Raw genomic sequence first — 10,066 nt, forward strand, 5'->3', positions numbered from 1 at the left:
TATAAAAACTGCAGTTTAGATTTTTCTGTTCTTTTGAGTGAGGCTTGGATGACTATGTATTTTCCCCGTAGGACTGCCTTTGCAGTGTCCCATAGGTTTTGGACCAGTGTGTTTTCATTTTCGTTGGTCTCCAAAAATTGTTTAATCTTCTTAATTACCTGGTTTACTCAATCATTCTTGAGCAGGATGGTTCTTAGTTTCCAAGTGTTTGAGTTTCTTCCAAATTTTTCCTTGTGATTGAGTTCCAGTTTCAAAGCATTGTGGTCTGAGAATATGCAGGGAATAATCTCAGTCTTTTGGTAGCACTTGAGACCTGTTTTGTGACCCAGTATATGGTCTATTCTGGATAAAGTTCCATGTGCATTCAAAAAGAATGAGTATTCTTTTGTTCTGGGCTGTAGACTGTCCATCTGGTCAGTATGTCATTCAAAGCTCTTGTTTCTTTGTTGATTTTCTGCTTAGGTGATCTGTCTATTGCTGAGAGTGGAGTGTTGAGGTCCCCTACTATTAACGTATTATTATCTAAATGTCTCTTTATTCTGGTTAAGAGTTGGCTTGTGTATCTAGCTGCTCCCCTGTTGGGGGCCTAGATATTTATAATTGTCATATCCACTTGTTGGATACATCCTTTAAGAATAATATAGTGTCCTTCTGTATCTCTAACTACCATCTTTAGTTTAAAATCTGTCTGATATGAGAATTGCTACCCCAGCTTTCTTTTGAGGTCCATTGGCATAAAAAATTGTTCTCCATCCTTTCACTTTCAATCTGGATGTATCTTTAGGTTCAGAATGAGTCTCTTATAGACAGCATATGGATGGGTCATGTCTTTTTATCCAATCTGCAACCCTGTGGGGTTTTATGGGAGCATTTAGGCCATTTGCATTGAGAGTGATTATTGAGAGAGATGATTTTAATGATGTCATATTGCCTGAAGTCTTTGTTTCTATAGACTGTAAATTTCTGTTCTGTATTGCTCTTGGGGTCTTTTTACTTTTATAGAACCCCCCCCTTAATATTTCTGGTAAGGCTGGCTTGGTGGTCACGTATTCTTTCAGTTTCTGCCGGTCTTGGAAGGTCCTTGTCTCTCCATCAATTCTGAATGACAGCCTTGTTTGATAAAGGATCCTTGGCTGCGTGTTCTTTTCACTTAGAGCTCTGAATATGTCTTGCCAGCTTTTTCTGGCTTGCCAGGTCTCTGTAGACAGGTCTGACGTTATTCTGATGTTCCTCCCTCTGTAGGTGAGGATTCTCAGATTCTCTTCCTCCTGGCCGCTCTCAAGATTGTATCCTTGGATCTAATATTTGTGAATTGTACTATTATGTGATGTGAGGTTGGTCTGTTCTCATTGATCTTGGGAGGGGTCTTCTCTGCCTCTTGGACATGAATGCTTGTTTCCTTTGCCAGATTACGGAAGTTCTCAGCTACAATTTGTTCAAATATCTCTTCTAGATCTCTTTCTCCACCCCCTCGGGGATGCTGATGATTCTGACATTGAAACATTTCTTTGAGTCAGTAATCTCCCTTAATCTACATTCTTGAGGTTGGATTTTTTTTGAGCCAAGTTTCTGGTTTTTCCTTCTTTTCTATCATCGCATCCTCCAATTCACTAATTTGTTCTTCTGCCTCATTTACCCTGGCCGTCAGAGCATCCAGTTTAGACTGCATTTGATTCATAGGATTTTTAATTTCTGCCAGATTTGCTCTCATTTCCACCCTTAGAGATTCTATATTCTTGTTAATATTTTCGTTAATATTTTTTTCAAGCCTACACATCATCTTGACCATTGGTACTCCATTTCTGAAAATTTGGTTATATCCATATCCCTTAGTTCTGTGGCAGAGGCCACAGTCTCTGTTTCTTTTCTTTGTTGGGGGGGGATTCCTCCTCCTTGTCATTCTAATGAGGAGAGGTTAGGGGGATGTACAGAGCCCAAATCATTGAGCAGGACCCAAGCAATGTGCACTTATTTTAATAGGGACCTTAGGGATGAGGGCTTCTTGATTTTTCAACCTGCCTTCTGGGGGAGGGGCCTGCCGTGCTGATACTCAGGCTACCCTGTTTGGGTAGAGTTGCCCCGTCCCCTGCGAGGGGGGGTGGGGATGGGCACAATGTGAGCTGGTATTTCCGGGCTTTTGTTCTCTGGCGGCTTTCCCTGGCGGTTTTCTGTGTCTCTTCTGAGAGTCAGAGCAGCAGTGGCCGTATCTAGCCTCTGTCTCAGAACAGAGAGATCGCAGTCTGCTCTGCACTGAGCTCTCCTGCCCACTCTCTGTTTCCGTTGGTGCTGCTAAAAACCCCCGCAGCGGCCCGGGATGTGTGCCCCACAGCCACTCTCCCAGCCCTCATTCCCAGGGCCAGCACATCTCTGTCCTTTGTGTTTCTAACACCGCCAGCCCCCAGTTCCCTCACGTGCTCCTGAGCTCCTTGTTTCAGTGTGGTGCATGCGCACTCGGGAGCGCCGGTTTTCAGTCTGGTAGCGCATGCGCGCTCCCAAGCTCCCGGTTTCAGTCCGGTTCAGCGCTCCAGAGCTCCGGTTTTCAGTCTGGTTGTGCTCCAGAGGTCCAGTTTTCAGTCTGTTCAGGTGAGTGCTCCGGCGCTCCGGTTATCAGTCTGGTCGCGCGTGCACTCCCAAGCTCCCGGTTTCAGTCTGGTTCCAGTGAGTGCTCCAGAGCTCGGGTTTTCAGTCTGGTCGCGGGCGTTCTAGGCTCACGGTCTCAGTCTGCTCTCTCCGAGTACCGGTCCGCGAGTCCGGCCACTCCCCAGTGCAGGTGGCTACTGCTTCCTGGCGCCCGAGTGCGGCAGCTCCCTCCCCCTTCTGTTTATCTTCTGATATCTGCGCGCAGATTCACGGCTCCCGGCTTCGTACCTCAATACTCAGCGCGGGAGATGTTCGTTTGTAGAGATCCAGATGTATCTTCTTACGTCTTGGGCTGATTTCATGGGTGTTCAGGATGATCTAGTAGATATCCAGCTAGATTTAGGGGGCCAGCTGAAAAAAGGTCCCCTACTCCTCCGCCATCTTTTTCTTCCCGACCTGAAGCCTTTAAGTACTGCATTGTTCAAGAGGAGGAAGGAGCCAAAGTACTTTTTAAATATCTGAATAAAAACTAACTTGAGATGTTATTGGCCTTTGTCTCAAGTTCCTCCAATCTCTTGATGTATTTTATCTCCTTTTCCAGACTAGTATACTCTGGGTATATGATAGGGAGAGCTCTTGCCTCATCAAAAGAGGAATATAAAGAGTGCTTTTCTACCTTGATCTTAAGTTTTTTGCATTTGTATTTGTTTAGCTCTGTATTTCTTAGTATTTTTAGCAGGAAATGCTTTATTGTAGGATTGTCGCATACACTGCAAGATATTTTGTATTCCTGACTCTACATTGTTGCCACCTGAGGCCCCCCACTTAAAAATGGCATAACTAAAAAGCAAAAACAAAGCACTTATACACATTTCCAGCTGCCTTGTAGGAAGGCAACCTTCTCCTAGTTGAGAACCCCCGGAGCTCTTTGCAATTTGTATAATAGCTGTTCCTTAATACATTCCTAAGTTCACACTAATTCACATGGAAACGCGCACAGAACAGTTTAACTACCTCAGTCTATTCTCCATCAACTGGGTTAACCTTGTAAAATCAATGCTCTCTCATTTGATTAAAAAGAAAAAAAGCACACTTTTTGGCTTGGTAAATGTCCCCTGTTGATCCTATTTTAGGTACCTAGGTCCAACACCAAATACTGCTTTGTAAGAAGATTTTCTTCTGTCATTGAAATATCCCTTAAATGAAGGCCCCAATGCCATATATGAAATCTGTGTTCTTAGCTTTTGAGCTGTATATTTTCATAAAAATAGTAGATTGGGTCTAGTCAAGTCAGCTTCCAGTTAGCAGTCAAGGCTATACTCAGGCTCATAAATAGGGGGTCTAAGGATTGTCTCTCCTGGGTGTCCCTCCTGCTGATATGCTGAAGACTGTTTCTGTTTCCCTGATTAGATGAGGAAGGGCCATGTTTTCTCTGGGCCAACAATCTGCTTGAACAAGTTCATCCCCCTTCTCCACTGTTGGTGTGTATAGTAAGTAGCCTACCTGCATTGGGAAGATAGCACAGTCTCCAGCTAGAGATGTTTCTTTCCCGCTCTTAGTCCTTTTAAGCTGCCATAACAGAATACTACAAAATAGGTGGCTTCCATATAACCAATAGAAGTTTATTTCTCATGGTGCTGTAGGCTAAAAGTTCAGTTCAGAGTGTTGGCATGGTTGGGTTCTGATAAGGGCCCTCTTCTGGTTTGTAGACAGCTATCTTCACTGTATCCTGTGATGGAAAGAGGAATAGAGAAATCTCTGGGATCTCTTTTACAAGGGCATGAATCCATTCAGGTGGGCTCCATCCCATGACCTAATCTCCTCCTAAAGTCTCCACATCCCAATAATTATCACATTAGGGGTTGGGATTTCAGCAGGTGAATTTGGTTCAGTCCATTGCACACTGGGACTCAATAAGAGCTCCCTTGTGTTCCGCCCTTAAGAATTTGAGTTCTTGGGGCACCTGTGTGGCTCAGTTGGTTAAGCAACTCTTGATTTCAGCTCAGGTCATGATATTGGAGTTGGGAAATTGAGCCCTGCATTGGTCTCTGTAGTCAGCGCAGAGCCTGCTTGGGATTCTCTCTCTCCCTCTCCCTTGGCCCTTCTCTCTGCTTGTGTGTGTGCACGCTCGCGTGCTCTCTCTCAAATAAATAGTTTTTTTTTTTTTAAGGAATTTGAGTTCTTATTTAGAGGAGGAAAAATCTGCCCCTAGGTTCACCAACTATGCAAATATAGGAAGAGGAAATAAGGTTCAATCCATGTTATGTTTGAAAAAAAATTATCACCTTAGACTTGAGAGTAAGCTTTGTATGAATACATGGTATGATTTAAAAACTTAGTGGGGTGCACTGCTCTGTTTTGGGTAGAACCCATGACAGAGATGTTTACTGCTTAACAAATACATGCATGTTCCTTCATACTTCCCAGCTGTTTTGCAGTTAGGTGGGGCGCTGTGACTAGTTCTACCAACTAGGGTGAGCTAGAGCTGTGAGATGTGTATCACCCAGCCTCGAATTTGTAAGGATATTTTAATTTTTATGAATGCTTTCAAGTGAACTAAATTTGCGTTGTACTAAAACTGGACATAGAATGTTTCTAAGATAATTTCCAGCTATCCCAGGAAATGAAAGACATTATTACACTATCGAACACCTTCATTTAGAAACTAATGATGTAGTTTGCTTGTAAACAAGTCTGTACCAGGCCTGATACTCAGGACCTGAAAGGACCTAATCTGAATGGGATCAATTCAATAATTTAAAGAAAAAAGCAAATTAGAAAATGTGTCAACATGACTATTTTAGTGCTCTTCAGTTAGTGGTTTAAGCCACAAGAAATTTATTTTAATTCGAAAAGAAACTCAGACACTGTAAAGTTCCTTGATTGATTTCCTTTGCTTTCCCTTCCCTTACTTTCCCTGGTAACCTGGTACATCTTATTTCAAGGGCATTCCCAAAAACTTGGATCAGCAATTTTTGTACCTATGAATGACTGTTTTCAGTTTATTAGGATCCTGGACAGATGTAACACACACACACACACACACACACACACACACCCTACCTTAGGGTATTATCTAAAAATCAAATATTTCTTCATCTGAGAAATTTTTAGGAGTTTGGTTACTTGGTGCTATTGAAAAATGAAGATTTTGCACATTGTGTCCTTATGACCAATTTTTTTTTTTTTTTTGCACTTGGTGAACAATAAAAACAAGGAGAAAAAACACAGAGCAATTTCACACCTAAAATTGAGGGAGTTGATTACTGTCATTTTGACGATGTACCTTTTAGACGTTTGCAGTGGTTAAGAAAGACTTTATGGTTTGGAGCATGAGCACTTTAAAGTGATTCAAAATTATTGAAGAGCTACAAATTTTATAAAGTGCTTCAATTTGTTACTGACTAGAGCCGCAGTGGAACGATTCAGCAGAGCTTTTAGTACTATGCACAGCCTGCAAATGCTCTCACAATCTTTCCAGGTGTTGCTCCTTTCCACGTGGGGGCTCTGACTGTTCCTGCCTAGAGACACTCCATTGCTAACAGAAGCAGAGCTTCTGTTTTGGAGACCTGTGTGCCGCAAAAGTGGTGCTCACACATGGGTGTAATTTTGGCAATGCTGCTAACTCCAAAACAGTCTTCCATTGTTACTTGGCTTTGCCAGAATTAAAAAACTTGTGGTCTAAAAAGTACTAGTGGTCACTTAATTTAGTGTCTGGATGGGCATAGGCATGTGGGGAGTGCAAAATAAGTGTCGTAAGTGTGGGCCAGGTGGCTTAGACATTGCAAAATGAGAAAGTGACATTTTAGTCCCTTTGAGACAGAGACTGATGTTTAAGAAGTTGATGCTTTTAAGAGAGGTCGAAACTTTGTAAAAGCAGGTTTTAAAGATCTCTTTCTGCTTTGCCATTAGCTTGCATTTTTTGCTGGACTTTGATTTGCATGTTTTAGAGCACCAGTAAGCCCTGCTCATGTGAAATAGGAAAAATAAGGCATATCTTTGAAATTTAAAATGACCACGTGGTTTAGATATTGACTTGTAATATTGGGTTCCACTAAAGCACATGTATAATTCTGCCTTTTAAAAATCGATTTACACCCCTGAGATGTCCTGAATAGTACATGGCTTCTTCATGTGATGGCTGTAAATGGCACCTTTCATTTCTTTAGAACTAGAGTTGAAGAGCTCAGCCAGTTCATTAAGGAGAAGGTCATCTTAGAACAAAGCCAAATGCAAAAAAGTCAGTTCAAAGACATAACCAGTTTGGCATTGGTGGGATGTAGGTGGTGGTGGCGTTCAGCAGGGTTCTAGTTTGTGAGTTTCTCGCAACATTAGGTGTCCAGAAAACCTTGGTCTGTTTCATTACCTCACCCAGGTGATTCTTGCCAGAGATGAGGTTAGAATCCACGTTTCCAAGACTCTTGTCTCACCAGTGTGCTTTTACAAAACACTGTGCTTTTGATCATTCTATTTAAAATTATGATGCGTCCTTTTAGAAGAGGACATAACATGTTAGAATATAGCTTACAAATAAATTATAAAAACAACATGAAACTCCAGTTTTAGGCATAAGAAATCTAGAATTTGCTTTGAGATTTATTAATATAATTAATTTGAGTGCCCAGCACCCCCAAATTGAAAGGCACTAAGCATTTCTCCTATCTGGCTGTCTTGGTGGAGTTTACAGTGAATGCCCCTCTGAATGCTTCTTTTATCACCCAAAATATGAAGCAAAACTGATTTCTAACAAGATCCAAGACTTCAGAGCCACAGTATGGTAAGTTCATCATACTTCCTCAAGGATAACAATGGAAAAATATATGTCATTTTAAGATCAAACGTTTTAGGAAAATAAATTATTCCCCCAGCTTCCTTCTGTTTTCTCTTTAAGTGAACTAATACATGAGAAGAACTTAAGAGTGTTTGACTCTTATTACCATTTTATCATTTGTTATGATTATTTCCTCCTCTTCTTTACTCAGTTACATTTTTTTCTCTGAGTAGTCATGTGTATCCTTGTCTTTTTTTTTTTTTTTAAGGTTTTATTTATTTATTTGAGAGGGGTAGGGGAAGGGGCCAAGGGAGAGGGAGAAGCAGACTGCCCACTGAGCAGGGACTCCAGTGTGGGGCTCAGTCTCAGGACCCTGAGATCATGACCTGAGCTGAAGTCACTTAACTGACTGAGCCACCCAGGTACCCTATCCTTGTCTCTTTTGAGATACTGCTTTCTCTTATTAGGAAAATTGGAATTGTTGGTGACTCCCAACTCTGCTTCATAGGGGGCCCCAGATAAAACTCTTCTAAGTATGTGCACCAGCTCACCCTGAGTGTCACAATCTGTCCCTGTTTGTGCTCTGTTGGGGAATATCAGCCAGAGTCATTTAGTGCTGCGTGATCTGCTTTGTGGTTTATTTGATTAAAGTGTGAGCACCTGCATATTTGTAAACAGAACATTAAATATCCAGACATTCTGTTTTCATCAAGAAAATCGAAGAACTGCAAGTGGAAATTGCTAAAACTTAGTAACATAATAAGGAATGAAAGATATTTGTCCTTATTTCTTAAGCAGACAATCAACTGTAAGTAAGGGATATTTGCATAGTGAATTAGTATTATATTTTAATTCAGCTCCAAAGCCAAGCAGGTATGGATGAAACTCTTTAACCTTGCCTCAAGAATGTGGTTTTGTATACCAAGATGATAATGTCGACATGTCCATTCAATAACTTTATAGAGTTGATCTAAGAAAGAAAACCTGATTTGCGTTTAGTGCTTATGAAACTGTTATTTTTGAATTCTGTAAGTCAGGGTTTTGTTTTTAAGTTAAATACATTGAATAAGTGCAAACACTTTGTAAGCTGGATATTATTTTGACTTAAACCCTTTATGCCATATAAAGGGTTTCTCATTTCTACCTATCAAAATCCTATCCCTCATTCTCTGCTAGATATTGTAATCATCCTGGCTTAAAGCAATCTTTCCCTCTTTTAAATGTCTATTATTGCACTTGCAGAGGTGACCCCTGTGACATTTATCACAGACTGCAGACTCTTATTCCTAATACATCTTACTACATCTAATTTCCCAAACCTGACTGTCCATTTCAGAACCTTGTTTGGACACATAGTTCATTCAGCATTTATTCAGCACGTGTTTATCAATTGACCACATTGTGCAAGAGCTATGCTAGGCCCTGGAGATACAGTGGTGAAAGACATGAACACAGCCACTTTGGAGCTGATCTATAAGATGCATAGATGAATAAGGGTCAAATAATGTGTATCATTTGCAGTATTAAATACAGTGCTGTGACCATTGTGATGGTACTGAAGGTACTTTTTTTTTTAAGAAGATTTTATTTATTAGAGCATGTGCACAAGTGGGAGGAGGGGCAGAGGGAGAGGGAGAAGTGGGCTCCCCGCCGAGCAGGGAGCCCGATGCAGGGCTCTATCCCAGGACCCTAGGATCATGACCTAAGCCAAAGGCAGACCCTTAAGCAACTGAGCCACCCAGGCACCCTGGTACTGAAGGTACTTTTAAGGAAGGACCTAATATTCTGTGTTGGCTGGTGAGCAAACTTAGAAATACTAATGGAATGCCAACTGTAGGTGTGTATGCTTTTGCTACAAGTATGATTTTCTGGTTTGTTCAAGTAGCTTTTGAAAAGATATGTGGTATAAATAAATATCAAAAAATCCAAGATTGTCTTTTCTAGGCTCTATTTTGTTTCAGATTTTTATTTAAATTCTCCTTAGTTAACATATAGTGTAATATTGGTTTCAGGAGTAGAATTTAGTGATTTGAGCGCCGAGTGCTCAACACAAGTGCCTTCCTTAATACCCATCACCCATTTAGCCCATCCCCCACCCACATCCCTCCATCAACCCTCAGTTTGTTCTCTATAGTTAAGAGTCTCTCCATGCTAATCTTCTCTGTATCCTTCCAATTTTAGTATATGTGCTGCTGAAGCGAGCACTGTCTTTTCTAGGCTCTTAACACTAACATAGGACTCCCTAGAAATAAATATTTTATATCCATTTCACATTTTGAAGCGTAGTTTGCAAAAGAAAGAGTTATGTTTGGTCATTCAAGTCATCCAAGACTGTGCCTTAGAACTAACTATTTAATTTATACTGTAAATTAAACTCAGGTTCATGATTGATTACAAACTGCCAATAAAAAGCAATAAATCAGATGTCTGAAATAAGTAAAGTGTGAACAATATAAAAAGGTTTTTAAATTTTGTAAACATAAGCTTCTGATTCAACATGGAAGTCTGACCCTCCTAAAACATTAATAAATTATAGAAAACCATGTTTAAATGTATAAGAGAACATAAAAGGAATCTAACTACAAAAGAGAGATTTTGTAAAAGTTCTAGAAGTTGAAAAATATTTGGAGGAATGGTAACTAATGAACCAGGGAGGAAGCAACCACTACCTAGAATGTATGCAGAGGCGACTACAGGCAAAAAGGGGTCCAGACT

General features: G+C 40.7%; 1 pseudogene; it reads right to left on the minus strand.

Annotated features, from left to right (window-relative positions):
• Positions 1–9,462: 9,462 nt before the first annotated feature.
• On the minus strand, positions 9,463–9,556 carry LOC121100838 (annotated as a pseudogene).
• Positions 9,557–10,066: the final 510 nt, after the last annotated feature.

This window comes from Ursus maritimus, unplaced genomic scaffold, assembly GCF_017311325.1.
Source record: "Ursus maritimus isolate PB19 unplaced genomic scaffold, ASM1731132v1 scaffold_5, whole genome shotgun sequence".
NCBI lineage: Eukaryota > Metazoa > Chordata > Mammalia > Carnivora > Ursidae > Ursus > Ursus maritimus.